At 42.1% G+C, this 19,634-nt stretch overlaps 1 protein-coding gene across 6 annotated transcripts in view; it reads left to right on the top strand.

Annotated features, from left to right (window-relative positions):
• Nucleotides 1-19,634, top strand: part of RAD51B (RAD51 paralog B) — a 636,755-nt gene that overhangs the window by 15,236 nt on the left and 601,885 nt on the right. The window lies entirely within an intron of this gene.

Below are 19,634 nucleotides of genomic sequence, written 5' to 3'. Positions count from 1 at the left end.
ACTTCCACACCACTGCTTCTGCCACGTTCTTTTGGAATCATGCCATTGAGTCCTGTGCATGTTCAGGGAAAGGGAAATTGAGCTTCAGTCTTTGAAGGAAGAAGTGTCAAGAATTGGAGGACATTTACCAGCCACCCAGTTCTTTCCCTTGAAAACTGTGTTGCTGTGCTTATGGATGCGACTACTCTACAGACTGCATTTACCAGTACACTCCTGAGGACCTCCTGCCTGAAGGTCCTAGGGACAGAGAGAATTTCAGCACATATCCAAATAAGAGCAGATTCTTGGGGCTGGTGCTGTGGTGTAGTGGATAAAGCCGCTGCCTGCAGTGCTGACATCCCATATGGTGCTGGTTCGAGTCCCAGCTGCTCTGCTTCTGATCCAGCTCTCTGCTATGGCCTGGGAGAGCAGTAGAAGATAACTCAAGTCCTTGGGCCCCTGCACCCGTATGGTAGACCCGGAAGAAGCTCTTGGCTCCTGGCTCCTGGCTCCGGATTGGTGCAGCTCCAGCCGTTGTGGCCAACTGGGCCCCTGCACCCGTATGAGAGACCCAGAAGTAGCTTCTGGCTCCTGGCTTTGGATCGCTCCAGCCATTGTGGCCAATTGTGGAGTGATCCAGCAGATGAAAGACCTCTTTCTCTCTCTCTGCCTCTTCTTCTCTCTCTGTAACTGTGCTTTTCAAATAAATAAATAAATAAATAAATCTTTAAAAAAACAAAAGAGTAGATTCTTCTCTTACATCCAGATAGTCATATTTAACTGTAGATTGGGATGGGTATTTAGCTACATCCACCTTCATATCAAAGGGTCTTCCCTTCTGGGTCTTCCAACTTACTTCCAGGACAAACCCTGGAAGGCAACAGTTGGTGGCTGAAACAATGGGTTCCTGCCACCCACATGGGAGTCCTTAATGGGGTTCTTGGCCTTGGCTTAGGCTTAGCCCCTTCCTGGCTATTTCTGGCATTTGGGGAGTGAACCAGTGGGAAACTCTTTTTGTCTCTTTGTTTCTATTAAAGTAGTTTTTTCCTCCCTCCTCGGTGATAGACTCTTTTTTAGAAATCATACCTTATTTTATTTTCTATCTAATAAGAAAGATTTAAAGACATATATGTTTCTAGAAAATGCCCATTAAAAAGTAAATGGATCAATGAATTGAAGCAGGCACACACACACACACACACGCGCGCGCGCAAAGACTGTTGTTACAGTGTACTGCCACCAGATGGTGTCACAATCATACTATCAAGTTGGAGGAGCTCAAATAGAATTTATAACAATATGATACACAGTTATAAACTTATATAAGTAGCAAAAAATTGTACTTAAGGAAAGTTAAATGCTTTTTGTTTTTGAACTTTTGGGATAATTTTCGATACTTTTCACTTTTATTAATATTTTCTGAATCCAAGTTTAAGGTTGGTAGGTGTTTTGTCATGATCTACTTGGTTGATCTGGACTAGACAGTGATTGGATTTTATTTCTATTCTATTACCAGGTGGCCTCCTTAATATTTGTGAATTTTTCAGCTGAGTAAGGGAGGTTCTCAGTTTACCTTCTATTCAGAAACAAAGTTTTGAGGTATATATGTGTATATATGTGTATATATATATACACATATATACACATATATATATACACATATATACATATATTATTTATTTGAAAGAGTTATAGAGAGAGGTAGAGACAGAGAGAGAGAGGGAGAGAGAGAGAGAGAGATCTTTGATCTGCTGGTTCACTCCCCAAATGGCCGCAACAGCAGAGCTGAGCTGATCTGAAGCCAGGAGCCAGGGACTTCTTCTGGGTCTCCCATGTGGGTGCAGGGGCCCAAGGACTTGGGCCATCCTTTACTGCTTTCCCAGGCGCATTAGCATGGAGCTGGATCGGAACTGGAGCAGCTGGGACTCAAACTGGTGCCCATATGGGATGCTGGTGCTGCAGGCTGGGGCTTAACCCACTGTGCCACAGTGCTGGCCCTTAGGTATATTTTAAGTACATAAAATTAATGATAACCTGCATGTATATGTTATGAACTGTTATGAACCTATGACCCAGCAATGCCAAAAACCTTTGAAGCTAACTGTGGGCTTTTCCTTGACGCTATCTTTGGCTTTTTTTAGGGAGGTAATCTTTCTGAATTTTAATCATCCCGTATAATTCTGATACCTATAGTTTTCTTTCTACTTTACTCATACTTACATAGGAGATCTAACAACCTTTTATGTCATTTTGCTTATTTTTGGCCTTTATTAAATCATACATCTGTGTTTAGATTCTATGTCATATGTCTTCTTTTTTTTTTTTTTTGGACAGGCAGAGTGGACAGTAGAGGGAGACAGAGAGAAAGGTCTTCCTTTTTGCCGCTGGTTCACCCTCCAATGGCCGCCGCGGTAGGCGCGCTGCGGCCGGCGCACCGCGCTGTTCCGATGTCTGGAGCCAGGTGCTTATCCTGGTCTCCCATGGGGTGCAGGGCCCAAGCACTTGGGCCATCCTCCACTGCACTCCCTGGCCACAGCAGAGAGCTGGCCTGGAAGAGGGGCAACCGGGACAGAATCCGGTGCCCCGACTGGGACTAGAACCGGTGTGCCGGCGCCGCAAGGCGGAGGATTAGCCTGTTAAGCCACGGCGCCGGCTGTCATATGTCTTCTATGAATTGCTATTGTCACTTAGTACTGTTTCTTCTCTTTTTCTCCCAGAAACCTTTTATTTAAGGTATACAAACTTCATAAGTTTCATAAATACAACTTTAGGAACATAGTGATAGTGATTCTTCCCACCATACCCACCTCCCACCCCCACTCCCACTCTTCCTCCTCCTCCCTCTCCTGTTCCCATTTTAATTTTTACTAAGCTCTATTTTCAGTTAGCGTTATACACAGAAGATTAACTCTGTACTAAGTAAAGAGTTCAACAACTGGTATTAAAAAAAAACCTGTTCCTGGACAGTTTTTTTAATTTCTCCCATGACCCACTGTTCATTCAGGCGCATGTTGTTCAGTCTCCATGTGTTTGTTCTAGAGATTCTTTTTTTTTTTCTTTCAAGCCAAACTGTATCCAGCTTATTAAAGATTCTTTTCATAAACAATCCTGGTATTTCAGGCAGGACATGGGCAGACAATCATGAACAGCATACAACTTTGAACTCCCTTCTTCAATGGACTTCCAAAATCAGAAAGCTGCTATAAAACCCAGAGAAGTCCCCATATCATTTCTTCATTTTTACATTCTAGTATTCAAGTGTTGTTATGTTCCTTTGGGGGCATCATGTTGTCTTCCTTATTCTTGTTTCTTGAATTGCTGCATTTATTTTTCGGCATTTGTGGAGATACTTGTTGATTTTTTATTATTTTTTCCCTGTGATGGCTTTTATCTTTGGACTATCCCTCTGTGGGTTAGTGGAGTGTCCGCTTGTTCAGTGAATACCTTGAGGTGTGTGCTGGGTGTGGCCTGGGAGCACTGTTCAGTGCTCCAGGGTGAAGGGAGTGTCCAAGATGACTCCCAAGTTGGGCATGATAAAACTTTTTTTTTTTTTTTTTTAAATCAGACAGGAGATTCATTCTATCTTCCCCTAGACTGGAGCAGTAGCTCTCTCCTTCTTCTGCTTTGTTGAGGTAGTCTTACATTCACCTCCTCTTCTCAAGGGAGACCAATGCTTAGGTGCTAGCAGTACCAGTGGGTACAATATTCATCCACGCTGCCACAAGAACCACAAAAAAGGATCCATGCACCCTCGGTGTGAGCACAGATCCTGCAGCAATGACCCTCACCAGGGAATCAGGGAGCCCCCAGCATGTGGACCTGTCCACAATGACTGTCCAAAGTCCCAGCCACACCCTACACTCACACATAGCCACAGCGTTTTCACAGTCCTAGCACACAAGACTCCCACAGTCACCAGCACCCAGCTCCTGTCAATGCTCCCGGCCAGACTCAGGTGTCTCCTCTTGGCTGGTTGCTGGCGCACTGGCGCAGCTGTTACATATGTCCAAAATAGTGCCCACCCTCTCTCAGCTAGTTATAGGACACCAGTGCCAGGTGGTGGGGGAGAGAGAGAAATGTGCTCCCCCTTTTTTCTCTAGGTTGGCAGGTACACTGTCCCCAACAGGGCCCCAAGCCAGACTCACACCAGGCTCTTTCCAGTGGCTTGACCTGCTGCAGTCTGGTCTCGACTCACTCTCCAAAGCTGGTGCAGAGGCTCTCGGCTGCTGGGGTCCTGAGTCGTAAACGTCCACACCCTCCATGTGGATCCACCATGTACTTCAAATTTGTGTGGAGTTTCCTCTGCCATTTTCTGCCTAATTCTTCTTTCCACTTTTTTTTTTTTTAAACTATCTTTCCCTAGACTAGAGCAGTAAGTTACCTCCCTCTTCCGCTATCTTGGTACCTTTCCTTAGTACTGTTTCTAAGATTTAGCCTTGTTGTTGCAGGGAAGAAGAGTATAATTCACTTTCACTGCTGTACCATATTCCATTCTGAAAATATGCCACAATTTATGTGTCCATTTTCCTGGTGTGTATTTGGGTTGTTTCCAGTTTGCTGCTAATAGGAACAAATCCTGTGAAACTCCTGTACTCGTCTCCTAGGTATTATGTACACGTATTTCTCTTGAGGGGATTGGCAAACTATGGTCCAGTGCTCACATTTTGTTCACTGCCTATGTTTGTAAGTAAAGTTTTATTGTAACACAGCTGTGCTCATTTGTTTACATTTTGTGTTTGGCTGTTTTGTGATACATGGGCAGAGTTGAGTTAGTTGTGACATAGACCAGGTGACTCACAAGCCAGCTGTCTACCTTGGAGTGACTCAGTGGTGACAGGGTGTCCACATGGGTTCCTGCAGCGTCAGGACAAATTGTGTTCCATGGTAACCACTGTGTCCTTTCCCACTGGTGGTGCACGGCTTCTTCTTGCCCCATGGCTTCTTGCCTTGGTGTTATCAGAGTTTTGCCTATCTTTGTGATCATAGTTTTCCTTTTCCTGATTACTAATAAGCTAGAACATCTTTTTGCAAGTCATTGGGTAGTTTAAAAACAACTTTATTAGGGTATAATTTAACCACCATAAACTTAACCATTATAACTGTATAATTCAGTGGTTTAAATAAATTTATAGTTGTGCAACCATCACTACCAGTAAGTGCTAGAACGCTTCCATCATCCTCCAAGGTTCCCTTGTGTGCATGAGGAGTTAATCACTACCTCCATCGTCAGCCCTAGGCAACCCCTGATCTACTGCTTTCTGTCTATGAATCTGGGTTCTCCAAACATTTGGTCTAGATGAAATCATACCACACGTAGTCTTTTGTGTCATTGAGGTAAGCACATGTTGAAGTATGTATTAGTAGTTTGTTCCTTTTAGTTGAATAATATTCCATTGCATGGATATATCAAATTTTGCTTATCTATTACTTACCTGATATTTAGATTATTTCTGGTTTTGGGCATTCATGGACATGTCTGTGTAGAAATGGGTTTCTGTTCCTCTGGGGCAGATTCCTAGGAATGGAGTGACTTGAACATGTAATCGTATTTTTAAAAAATATTTATTCATTATCTCACAGAAGAGAGAATGAATGATATCTTCCATCCACTTCATTTGGTTCATTCCCCAAATGCCCACAATAGCCAGGTTTGGCAGCCCAAAGCCAAGAGCCTAGAACTCTATCACGGACTCTGATGTGGGCGGCAGGTACTCAGTACTTGAGCCATCATCTGCTGCTTCCCAGGCGCAAGAGCAGGAAGCTGGATCTGAAGCAGAGGTGGAGGTGGGACTTGAGCACAGGCACTTGTGGCTTAACCCAATGTGCTACAACACCTACTATGTCTTAAATTTTCAAGAATCTACCAGACATTCTTACCAGCAATACATGATGGTTTGCTTTTCCCATCCTCATCATCGATTCTTATTTGTTTATCTTTTTGATTTCTGCTCTTCTAGTAATGATGTTTCATTGTTGGCGTAAGCAGTTTATTTGACTTTATTTTTATTTATATGAAAGGCAGAGAGGCAGAGACAGAGAGATCTTCCATCTGCTGCTGCACTTCCCAAAGCCCACAACAACTGGGGCTAGGTTAGGCCAAAGCCAGAGCCTGAAACTCAGTCTGGGTCTCCTGTGTGGGTGGCAGAGACCCAACACCGGAGCTCTCTCCTGCTGCCTGCATAGGATGTGCATTAGCAGGAAGCTGGAGTGGGGACTGGAGCCAGGACTGACTTCAAGCACTCTGATGTGGGGTGCAGTCATCCCCAAGTGGTGTCTTAGCCACTGTGCCATTGGGGTTTTACTTTGCATCTCCTAATACCTATTCATGTGTTTATTAGTCAGTCTTATGTTTTCTTTGCTGAAATGTCTATCCTTTGCCTGGGCCAGCACTGTGGCTCACTAGGCTAATCCTCCACCTGTAATGCCCGCACCCTGGGTTCTAGTCCCCGTTGGGGCACCGGTTCTGTCCCAGTTGCCCCTCTTCCAGTCCTTCTCTCTGCTGTGGCCTGAGAGGGCAGTGGAGGATGGCCCAAGTGCTTGGGTCCTGCACCTGCATGGGAGAGCAGGAGGAAGCACCTGGCTCCTGGCTTCGGATCAGTGCAGTGTGCCGGCCGTGGCAGCCATTTGGGGAGTGAAACAACGGAAGGAAGACCTTTCTCTCTGTCTCTCTCACTGTCTAACTCTGCCTGTCCAAAAAAAAAAAAAAAAAAATCCTTTGCCCAGTTTAAAAATTGATTGTTGTTTTCTGATTGGGAGAGTGCTCTATATATTCTGGATACAATTCCTTTATCAGATGTATGATTTGCAAATCTTTTTCCTCAGTCTGTGGCTTGTCTCTTTATATCGTTAATGATAAATTTGAAGGGCAAAAGTTTTAAATTCTAATGTAGTCCATTTATCAGTTTTTATCTTTAAACTTGTGCTTTTGGTGTCATCTCTAAGATGACTCTTTGGCTAGCCAAGGACGTGGAGATTTTTGCTGTTTTCTTTTAGAACCTGTAAAGTTTTGGATTCTACATTTAGGTCTGTGATTTACTTTAAATTAATTTGTGTGTGTGGTGTGAGGTGAGAGTCTGAATTTTTTGTTGTTGTTGGCATGTGAATGTCTAATTGTCTTAGCATTGTTATTGAAAAGACTAACTTTTCCTAATTGAATTATCTTGGTTTCTTTGTCAAAAATGAGTTGGCTGTAAATGTAAAGATGTGTTTCTGTACTCTCAATTGTTTTCTGGTGATCTATATAAGTTTAAAAATATTTTTTGCTATTTTTATTTTTTGTACAATGCTTATTCATGTTTGTTCACTTTTAAAAAGTTAGGTTTATCTTGGGCCGGCGCCGTGGCTTAACAGGCTAATCCTCGGCACCAGCACACCGGGTTCCAGTCCTGGTCGGGGCGCCGGATTCTATCCCGGCTGCCCCTCTTCCAGGCCAGCTCTCTGCTATGGTCCGGGAAGCCAGTGGAGGATGGCCCAAGTGCTTGGGCCCTGCACCCGCATGGGAGACCAGGAGAAGCACCTGGCTCCTGGCTTCGGATCATCACGATGCGCCGGCTGCAGCGGCCATTGGAGGGTGAACCAACGGCAAAAAGGAAGACCTTTCTCTCTGTCTCTCTCTCTCTCACTATCCACTCTGCCTGTCAAAAAAAAAAAAAAAAAAAGTTAGGTTTATCTTTTTTTTTTTTGGTTGTTTATATGTGTTGCAAATATATTTTGCATGTCTTTCTATCTTCTCTGTTTTTTTTTTTTTGATTGATCAGTGTTATTTTTAATGCAGTTGAGTGATTCCGCTTCATGATTAATACTTTTGGTGTCCTATTTAGGAAGTTCTTCTTCCCCTGAGGTCATAAAGATATTCATCTGTGTTTTGTCTTCAAAATCTTTGAAGTTTTACTTTAACATTTTAATCTTAATCTATTTAGAATTAATTTTTTATTTGGGGTGAGATTAGGATTTCTCTTCTCCTCCATAATTAACAACAACACCTGGCATGACAATAATAATCTCTCCAGTGTTTTTCAAAGTGGGATCTCTTTAATACTTGTATATACTTTTTTTTTTTTTTAAATTATGACAGAGAGAGAGACAGAGAGAGAGAGAGTGAGAGAGACAGATAGACAGACTGAGCTCCCATCCTGTTGTTGAATTCTCCAGGTACCAACAATGGCCAGGGTTGGGCTGGGCTGGAGCGTTGGGCTGTGGACTTGATCCAAGTCTCCCTTATTCCTTCTCCTTTCAGTGGCAGGAACCCAACGACTCGAGCCATCACTGCTGCCTCCCAAGGGTCTGCATTGGTAGGAAGCTGGAGTCAGAAGCCAGAGCTGGGAATCAAACTCTGGCACTAGGAAATGAAATATGAGATGTGGATGGCTTAAATGCTATGCCAAATTCTAGCCTCTGTTTATCAAGTTTTGGCATAAGTGGCTCTGTGTTGGATGTTTGTCTATCCCTGTATCATTAACTTATTTTTTTTGAATTTTAATTGTATTATTAACCTTCCCATGCTGACTTAATTACAATAATATCATATAATATGTCTCAATATCTGATAGGGCAGGTGTTATCAACTTCTTTTTGAGTGTTGTGTGTGTGTGTGGTTAGCTAGGTTGTTCTTTGGGAATTTTAGAAATACCTTGTCAAATTCCATAGGAAGGAAAGCATATTGGGATTAATATTGAAATTTACTTTTTCATTGGTTCAATAGATCAATTTGCAGAAAGAAAGGATATGTTTGTATGTCCACAGTATTAACACTTATAGAAGACACTTAATAAATATTAGCTGAATGCATGCATTTGCTTTTATTTATTTATTTTTAGCACTGACATAATACTTGCTTACTAAGGTTTTTTGGTTCCTGCTGCCTTTCCCGTTTGGTCCTGGAATAAACCAGGCTTTAGGACTTTCTAATGTTCGTGCTAGTCCAAGGTATAATACTTAGTTTTTGAGTATTTTCACTTTTATGTCATTTTTAAAAATTATCAAAATGCACATTCAAGGAACTTAATTTTTCTGTCCAGTTGATTTTTTATTCATTACTATCACTGGTGATTCTTTTAGTTTTTTCTTATGTTCCTAATGCTGTATATCTCTAATACCTAAATATTTATATCTAAATTTTTATTATCAGTTGTTTAACAAATCATCCCAAAGCTTAAAACAACAGTAAATATTTATTATTTTATGTGGTTTCTGTGAGTCAGGAATCTGGGAGCTGCTTATCTGGGAGTTTCTGGTTCTGGTCTCAGGAGATTGCAGTCAGGATGTTGGCTGAGGCCTTGGTCAGCTGCAAACTCATGTGGAGCTGGGAAACTGCTCCGAAGGTGACTTCCTCAAGTGACTGGGAAGTTCAGGCCGGCTCTTGGCGGTTCTCTGGTGCAGGAATCTCTCACAGGACTGCTGTATGTCTTCATGATGTGACAGCAGGCTCTCCCTGGAGAACACGATCCAAAAGAACAAGGTGGAAATGGCGATGATCTTCTATGGCCCAGTCTTGGAAGTCACATGCCGTCATTTCCTCTGTTTTCTACCTGTCACACAAGCTTGATATCATATGGACAGGGACTACAAAAGGATATGAATACCAAAAGTGGGCATCATTGGCTCCATCTCAGAGGTGGCCATCACTAATATATTTATATAATAATATGTGTCTGTATAATTTTTGAAAAACCTTCATTTATTACCACTCTATTCTGTGGTAGCAGAATTTTAGGATAGCCTCTCAATGATGTTCTGTCCTGTATTTGTTTTTTACAACTATAATGAAATACCTGAGGCAGGCTAACTTTTTAAGGAAAGGAAATTTACTTGGCGCACAGTTTTGGAAGTTTAAGGATGTGATGCTGGCATTGACTCAGCTCTGGTGAGGGCCATTTGGCTATGTCACATGCCAAGAGTGTTATGTATGAGGAAGAGGTCATATCACTCAACAGGAAGCCAGAGAGAGCTCGGGGGCCCCCAGTCCCTTCCAAGGGTGGCTCCTCCAATAACATAAAGGCCTTCCACTTAGGATCCACCTCTTTAGGGTTCACCATCTTTTACCACCACACATGAACCTTTAGGGGATGAACTACATACAACCCTCGTGCGTCCTAATCCCTGAAACCTGTGACTGTGATGAGGCGGCACTCCTGTGATTATGTTGTATTGTATGGTGCGGCAGACTCTAAGAAGGGATATTATCCAGATGAAAGCACACGAACACTCAGAGGCGGTAAGCCTTCTCTGGCTGACCAGAAGGGGAAGATGGAAAGAATCAGAATATGAGAAAACTGAAGATGTGGTTGCTGCTTTGGAAAGGGTTGGCACTGAGTGAGAAAAGTGGTAGGGGCCCTAGGAGCAGTGAGATGCCCTGAGATGATAGTAAGAAGGGACTTCAGACCTCCAACTACAGAGAAATAGATTCTGCCAACAGCCTGAGTGAGTTGGGAGTTGGTTCTTACTCCCATCCTTCAGGTAAGAGTCTAGTTCAGCTGATTGACACCTTGGCTTTAGCCTTGTGAGACCTTGAGCAGGAAACCTAGCCAAGTCCATCTGGACTACTGACCTATAGGATTTTGAGATACTAAATGGTGTTGTTTTAATCTGCTAAGTTTATAGTAATTTGTTATACAGCAATAGAGAATTAATAAATGTATTAGTGAAGTATCTAATTAATTGCATTGTATAATCTTTGTAGTTACAAGATCAAACCTAGCATCCTAGATATCAGGTAGATCTGGTGAAGGTAATTGGTTGAATATACTTAGGCTGGGTCTGGAGTTGATTGGAATAGGAATAAATCTGGAAACATTCTGCTGTCATTTTTGTAGTTGCTCTTTCCTGACATTAACTTCAAAATTCCCTAATTTATTTATCATCAGTTTTGATTTATATGCATGTCACTGGATGTGGATATATTTACATATTGGGTTACGGCACCAAGATGAACAGTGAGGTTAGAGAGCTGCTGCTCAGGCCAAAAGCAGAAGCAGCAGAGAAGTCAGAGACAGCAGCTCTGCGGAATTGCTAAGGGTGGAAGCTGCAGGCTTTGTCCTGTCTCCCGAGAACATTCCTTACTCATGGAACATATAAGCAGATAATTCTGAATCTATTGTAAACGGAAATTAGTAGTAAAGATATATATATATGTATATATATATATATATATATATAGGATTTATTTACTTATATGAAAGTTGGAGTTACACAGAGAGAGAAGGAGCGGCAGAGAGAGAGAGAGAGATCTTCCATCCGCTGGTTCATTCCTCAATTGGGCATAATGGCCTGGGCTGTGCCGATCCAAAGCCAGGAGCCGGGAGCTTCTTCCAAGTCTCCCATGTGGGTGCAGGGGCCCAAGGACTTGGGCCATCTTCTACTGCTTTCCCAGGACATAGCAGAGAGCCAGATCAGAAGTGGAGCAGCCAGACTCGCTGGCACGCATATGGGATGCTAGCATTGCACGCGGCAGCTTTACCTGCTACACCGCAGTGCCAGCCCAATGTATTGGGTTTTAAACTTTAAAGGTTTCTATTACATGGAGATCCAACCTGTTAGAGCCTTCTCATACAAGATAATTTATGTTTGGTGTTTCTCAATTATTTTTTCCTTATTATTCTTGAATCTTTTAAAGCCTTTTTTTTCTCCAGCCCTCCTCCATTCCTATGACCCGGCAACATTTTATCACAGATCTACTGTTTTTAACTATTTATTTATCATCTTTTAAAATATTTATCTATTTATTTGAAAGTGAGAGTTACAAAGGGAGAGGGACAGGTAGAGATATCTTTTCTTCCCTGGATTATTCCCCAGATGGCCACAATGGCCAGGGCTGAGTCAGGCTGAAGCCAGGAGGCAGGAACTTTTTCTAGGTTTGCCACGTGGGTGGCATTTGGACCCAAGCACTTGGGCCATATTCCACTGCTTTCCCAGGCCATTAGCAGGGAGCTGGATTAGAAGTGGAGCAACCAGGACTCAAACCCACACCCATATGGAATGCCAGTGTTGCTTTACTTTTTATGCCACAACACTGGCCCCTATGTATACTATTTTGTACTGGGTCTGTACCTTAAGCATAAGGACAAAATTCTACCCCTCTTCCCCCCAAATCAAGTTTCATCCTTGGGGGGTCAATGGCACTATGGCAGAGGATGTGTAACACAGATGCTGTTCAGACAGGTGTAATTAAAGTTGTATTCACAGGGATCATCAGAAGAGGTATTTCCATACTGTAATCTGGAGATTGCAGGACTTGAGAACTGGCCAAACTCAGGTTAATACAAAGAGGTGTTACACCTGTAGCATCTGCCTGTCTTAGCTGAACAGCGTGCCCAGCAGAGTAGACCTGTGAAACCTCAACAGCACCGAGACGCTTGCTCTGTGTAATGAGAAGTGACAGCGCTCGTCTCCTCATTACTTGTATTTCCTGAGTCTGTGAGCCTGTGTTCGTATGCTTCGTTATGAGTTAAGCAGACGAGCCGTTCTCCTTGAGTGAGCAGTTTTGCTTTGGGAGTGACTCTCCTGCCCCAAAAAGTACACAGGAAGCCAGAGTCCTATTTTAGGATTCTAGGTTTTCTTTGAAGCGATTCATATCACAGTTCTGTTTCTTTCTCATTGGCAGGGTTAGCTGTGGTCTACAAGATCACAAGAGGTAAGAAAGGCAGAGGTTGTAAATGCAAATACCCTTAAGGGCCAGGCATGTGATAGAAATGCAGGATGCTGTGAAGTATAAGACATAAATGCTTTGTTAGTCAAGTTGAGCCCCTGACAACAGCCACAAGCATTTGTTTTTCTTGTTCATGGCTCTACAGGTCTGCAAATGTCTTATCTTTTTCAGGCTGTGGTCAGGTACAGATCTGTCCCATATGCAGCAGCAGAACAGGGAGAGATTTCAAGTGGGCGTCTCTGGAATTTAATCTGTTGACATGTTTTGTTTATCCTGCCCAATGTTTTGAAATGCAAGATAACCAGATCTCTGTTTAATATAGGAGTTTAACATAAATAGTTGATTAGATCATTGTTCCCCAGGCTTCACTCCTTAATTTAGAAATGAACATACTTCTCCATGACATGGTTCCCTAGGGTCTTTTCTGTGGCTTGTGCTGGATAAGTGCCATTAAAGGAATAATTATCTTCCTTGATACTGTTTGATTCTTGTTCTCTGTGCAGCTTGGGGTATTTGTCATTTCTGTGTCCTCTTGCTTTTTTTCTGTTTTGTTCTCCCATCCCTCTCTCCCTCCTTTCCCTTTTACATTAAAAAAAACAAAAGAAACAAAAAAAAAATAATAATGGCAGCTATCACATGTGAACTAGGAGGCAGTGATGGAGAGAATCCAAGAAATAAACTCTTCCACATGTTGATGTAAAGTAATTTAAGATCAAAGTTCTCTTCACAGGGTAAAGTGCAACGTGGACTTTCTGAATTTTTTTTTTCTTTTTTCTTTGTTTTGGTTTGGTTTTAGGATTTAGAGAGTTATTTTTGAGGCCAGTTCTGTAGGTCAGAAGATCTAATCATATTTCTACATAATTGAGCAAATGGGGACAAGTAAATGCTGGGGGTCATTAAAAAATAGTCTTCACACGCTTTCTAGTCTCAGACCAGAGCCAAGCAGTTTTTGCATCTTCTCCTTGCAGAATTGCCGCATCCTGTTGGCCCTGCCTTGAATGTGGGGAGAGCTAACTTGATAAGATCTTAGCTCCTCACAGGTCCAGGGTTCACATCCCTCACATTTGCAGTGAAAATGAGTAGGCTTCGTTCTTTACTTTAGTACCATTAGACTTCTTTTTCTTGGCAATAGTTCTTTTTTTCCTCTTCCAATCAGTTCTTAGTCTTTGCTTCCATGCTGATATTTGAGTGATCTTGACTACTGGTTTTCATTCAGTTCATTTCCATTTCTCAGGCTGGATTGGTGAAACTTCAGCTCAGACCCTCTGAAGCTAATTGTATGTCATTGGTGTTTTCCGTGTGTAAAGGTCGTATTCACTCTGCGTTTTCAAGAAGCAAATAGTGCACACTGTCCCAGTGTGGCATGTCCTTTCTTTATAACCACCACTGGGGCTGAAGCTGAGAACAGAACACAACTTGAAATTTTGTGGTTTAGGTGCTAGAATTCAGAGCTAAACTATCTGAAGCTAAAAATTACTAATGTTGAAATGTTTTCATCCACTAAGTAAATATGAAAAAATAATGAAATTTAACTCCAGGCAGTCCATAAAATTGCACATGGTGTAATTTTTTTTGAGTCTAGGAAGAGAATATTTATGAAGATCTGAGATTCCTAAATAATTAGAAATTATTATAGCTTAAAATAAATGTTACTGGCCAGTGCCGCGGCTCACTAGGCTAATCCTCTGCCTGTGGTGCCAACACTCCGGGTTCTAGTCCCTGTTGGGGCGCTGGATTCTGTCCCGGTTGCTTCTCTTCCAGTCCAGCTCTCTGCTGTGGCCTGGGAGGGCAGTGGAGGATGGCCCAAGTGCTTGGGCCCTGCACCCGCATGGGAGACCAGGAGAAGCACCTGGCTCCTGGCTTCGGATCGGCGGGGTGCTCCTGCCGCAGTGCGCTGGCTGCAGCGGCCATTGAGGGGGTGAACCAATGGTAAAGGAAGACCTTTCTCTCTCTCTCTCTCACTGTCTACTTTGCCTGTCAAAAAAATAAATAAATAAATGTTACTACTCAAACTGTAATCCAAACTAAAGAAAACAGGAACAAAAATTCAGAAATCAATGTTATTAACATGATGTTCTGCTGTCACTAGTGAATTAATTGATACATAAAAATAATAAAATAGAGAAAGTGCCAGTTGTAGTTTTTTTTTTTTTTTAATTTATTTTTTATTTGACAGCAGCCGGCGCCGCGGCTCACTAGGCTAATCCTCCGCCTTGCGGCACTGGCACACCGGGTTCTAGTCCCGGTTGGGGCATTGATCTTGTCCCAGTTGCCCCTCTTCCAGTCCAGCTCTCTGCTGTGGCCCGGGAGTACAGTGGAGGATGGCCCAAGTGCTTGGGCCCTGCACCCCATGGGAGACCAGGATAAGCACCTGGCTTCTGCCATCTGATCAGCGCGGTACGCCGGCCGTAGCGCGCCTACCGCGGCGGCCATTGGAGGGTGAACCAACGGCAAAGGAAGACCTTTCTCTCTGTCTCCCTCTACTGTCCACTCTGCCTGTCAAAAATAAAGAAAATTTATTTGACAAGGTAGAGTTGTAGACAGTGAGAGAGAGAGAGAAACAGAAAGATCTTCCTTCCATTGGTTCACTCTCCAAATGATCACTATGGTCGGCGCTGCGTCGATCTGAAGCCAGGAGCCAGGTGCTTCTTCCTGGTCTCCCATGCGGGTGCAGGAGCCCAAGCACTTGGGCCATCCTCCACTGCCCTCCCGGGCCACAGCAGAGAGCTGGACTGGAAGGGGAGCAACCGGGACTAGAACCCGGCGCCCATATGGGATGCCGGCGCCACAGGTGGAGAATTAGCCAAGTGAACCACAGCACCGGCACCTGTAGTTTTTTAACTTTTCGGATTTTTCCCATGTTTTCTCTAAAGATTGATTATTAAGTGAGTACCTTACACATTCATGGTACTTGATACTTAGTGCTTCTTCCTGTGTTTTCAGTATATTGGATGAATTGCAGGTCAGCATGTGCCTAGTTAGGTGGATTTATGGATTTAAGTTAAACAGATCTCACAAAGCAGACTTGTGGCACAAAAAGATTCCTGCAAAGAAATTGTAGATTGAGGACAGTACTAATAATGTAGGCAAAAGTGAATCACACACACACAGAACATCAGAGATGATGATTTCCTGTGAGCAGTAAGGTCAACATTAATGGCAATCTAAGAAGATGTCTGAGAGATTGAAGTTATAAAGAAGATAATTTGATATATGGAACTACATCTATTTTTAACAAAATTTTTTTTTGGCCTTAAAATCCTGGCTTATGATAGTAGAAAACCATCATAATTAGCAGACCATATGGAACAGGAAGACAAACTTGTACCAGTTTTTCACTGATACTTTAAAGTCATGTGATACGTGATTCAATATCCAGAAAATTTCACTGAAATTCATGACAGATATGTAAAATCCTCTTTTGAATTTTTCTTAGTGGAAGACCAAATGTAATGTATCAGTAGTAATCTTAGGGGCACACTGCAAAGTAATGAAATAAAACAGGAAATAGCATGACAACAGCTTATATGGATTCTTTTTTGAACAAATACTTTCAGAAGATATATAGAGATCATTGCAGATCATGAGCTAAAATAAATTACTCAATATGGGAGGTTGATATATACTGGAATTTAAAGCACAGATGTTTCTAATCGAAGCCCAGATGATCTTAATAGCTAGGTTGTTTCAATAATGAAATACATGAAGAGCTAATTTTTTGTGCCATTGAATATATCATGGAAGAGAAATGCCTTAAAATAAGTGAATTTCAGAGTATAAAACAGTGCACGTGAGGGAATTTCTAATGGTGATGTTTTAACTTGATAGGATTTTAAAGTACATACATATATGAAATTGTTGGAAATGGCAGACTTAAGATTTGTACATTTCATTGTGTGTAAAATTTACCTCAAAAGGAAAAAAGAAAACCAAGCAAATAAAACACAATTTAATGATGTGCATAGTGTTTTGTTAGGGGAAAGTGTACTGATATCTTTGACTTAACCTTGACATGTATGAAAAAAAACCTTGAGATGAATCAATGAATTGATTATTATAATATAGGGTAGTAGTAGTATATAGTCTAGTATAATAGCTATAGGAAAAATGTCAATTGCTGAATCTCTGTGGTAGGTATGTGGATATTCCCCATATAATTCTTTTTTTTAAAAAAAGATTTATTTATTTTACTTGAAAGTCACAGTTACAGAGAGAGAGAAGGAGAGAGATACAGAGAGACAGAGAGAGAGGTCTTCCATCTGCTGGTTCACTCCTCAATTGGCTGCAACGGCCAGAGCTGAGCCCATCTGAAGCCAGGAGCCAGGAGCTTCTTCTGGGTTTCCTACGTGGGTGCAGGGGCCCAAAAACCTGGGCCATCTTCTACTGATTTCCCAGGCCATAGCAGAGAGCTGGATCGGAAGTGGAGTAGCCGGGTCTCAAACTGGTGTCCATATGGGATGCCAGCACCACAGGCAGCAGCTTTACCCATTACGCCACAGTGCCAGCCCCCATGTAATTCTTAGATATTTTTTGTTGCAGCATTCCTAGGAAATCTGTTGCAACACAGAAGTTTATATCACATGTTCAAAGAGTATTTTAGGATGATATTGCCATTATTTTATGAAAACTTGATTGTTAAAGTATAGAAGCTTGATGGTACTCTGCAATGACAAGAGGAGTAACCATGAAAATCATTTGAATCACAAGAGCTTCCCTCATAATATTGTAAAAGATTATTGAACTTAAAGACAAATGAAGCATTTGTTTTTTATGAAAAGAAAAATATTCCAAACATTTTTTTAATGAAAAGACAAAATGAGCCAAATTTGCTGACCCTTTTTGCATATATAGTAGATTAAAAACCAATCAACCCGGGAAAGCTATTTGGCCTAGTGGTTAAGATAGCCTCAGCCCAAATTAGAATACCTGGATTTAAGTCCCAGGTTTGCTCCAAATTCAAGCTTCTTGATATTGTGAACTCTGGGAGGCAGCAGATGATGGCTCAAAGTGTTTGAGATTTGGATTGAACTTCTTGCTCTGGGCTTTGGCTGGCCCTCTACTTGCCATTATAGGCATTTGTAGAGCAAACCAGTGGATGGAAACTCTGTTTCTTTACTAAAATAAATTAAAAAAAAGGGTTCTTTTTTAAAAAGATTTATTTATGTATTTGAAAGTCAGAGTTACACACAGAGAGAAGGAGAGACAGAGAGAGAGAGGTCTTCCTTCCTCTGGTTCACTCCCCAGTTGGCCGCAGCAGCCGGAGCTGCGCCAATCCGAAGCCAGGAGCCAGGAGCTTCTTCTGGGTCTCACACGAGGGTGCAGGGGCCTAAGGACTTGGGCCATCTTCTGCTGCTTTCCCAGGACATAGCAGAGAGCTGGGTCGGAAGTGGAGCAGCCAGACATGAAGCGACACTCATATGAGAGGCTGGTGTGGCAGGCAGAGGCTTAGCCTACTACGCCACAGCACCAGCTCAGTAACCAGGGCTATGAACCAACACTCTGATGGGATGTGGGTGTTGAATGGGAGAGCTTAACTGGCTGTGCCACAATGCCTGCCCCTCTAACAGGTTTTTTTTTTTTTTTTTAAGATTTATTTAATTATTTGAAAGAGTGATGGAGGAGGGGTTGGAGAGATAACTTTTATCTGCTGGTTCACTCCCCAGGTGGCCAATGTCTGGGGCTGGTCCAGGTCAAAGCCAGCAGCCTGGAACTCCATCTGTGTCTCCCATGTAGGTGACAGAGGCCCAAGCACTTGGGCCATCTTCTGCTGCTTTCTTAGGAGCATTAGCAGGAATCTGATTAGAAGGGGAGCAGCTGGAACTCAAATTGACACTCTAATCTGGGATGCCAGCATTGCAAGCATTGGCTTAGCCTGCTATGCTACCATACTGGTCCCTTTTAGTGTTCTATGGTACTGCATGGTGACTATAATTAATAATAGTGTATTGGATTTTAAAAATTATTAAAAGAATAGATTTTAAACATTCTATCAAAATAATCTGTGATCTGATTGTTGTTAATTAGCTTCATTTAAAACATCACATTGTACCACATAAACACAAACAATTACTACTTGTCAATTATATAATTTTTTATATCTGGTAGCACCTGAGTATCTTGGTAAAATTTATCAAACTGGTCATATGTGATTTGTGTACTTTTTTGGATGCTTCTGCTTCAGTAAAAATAAATAAACGTAACCAGAAAAAGAAGTTCCAGTGAATTTTTGAACCAAGTATGTATGTGTGTATATATTTATGTATGTATTTGTGAGACAGAGAGCTCCTATCTACTGGTTTACTCTAAATCTCAAAAATGGCTGTGGCTGGGAGGGGTTACTCATGCCACTTGTCTGGGTGGTAGGAACCTAATTACTTGCACCATGATGGTTGCTTCTTAGGGTTAAGGTCTACATAGGTAGGAAGCTGGAGTCAGGAGCCAGATAAGAGTTGAACCCAGGTACTCTGATTTGAGATATGGCTGACTTAACTTACAGGTTAAATGCCTCTGCTTGAGTTGTTAAAGATGTTGGGGCCAGTGCTGTGGCGCAGCAGGTTAACACCCTGGCCTGAAGTGCCAATATCCAATATGGGCGCCAGTTCTAGTCCCAGCTGCTCCACTTCCGATGCAGCTTTCTGCTATGGCCTGGGAAAGCAGTAGAAGATGGCTCAAGTCTTTGGGCCCCTGCACCCATGTGGAAGAAGCTCCTGGCTTCGGATTGGCACAGCTCCAGCCATTGCAGCCAATTGGGGAGTGAACCATTGGATGGAAGACCTTTCTCTCTCTCTCTCTGCCTCTGCTCTCTCTGTGTAACTCTTTCAATTAAATAGATAAATCTTTTTAAAAAATGTTAAAAAGCTACATCTTTTGATTAGTTTGTAAGAAAATCCATTGACAAGAGGGAAGATGGAAATTTACTCTCCATTGTTCAACAAAACTTTTTTTTTTTAAAATTATTTATTATTTGAAAGGCAGAGTTACAGTGAGAGACAGGAAGAGGCAGAGAGAGATC

This window comes from Lepus europaeus, chromosome 22 (assembly GCF_033115175.1).
Source record: "Lepus europaeus isolate LE1 chromosome 22, mLepTim1.pri, whole genome shotgun sequence".
In the NCBI taxonomy this organism is placed as follows: Eukaryota; Metazoa; Chordata; class Mammalia; order Lagomorpha; family Leporidae; genus Lepus; species Lepus europaeus.
The sequence above is the reverse complement of the archived record's forward strand: the minus strand, read 5'-3'. Positions and strand labels throughout refer to the sequence as shown.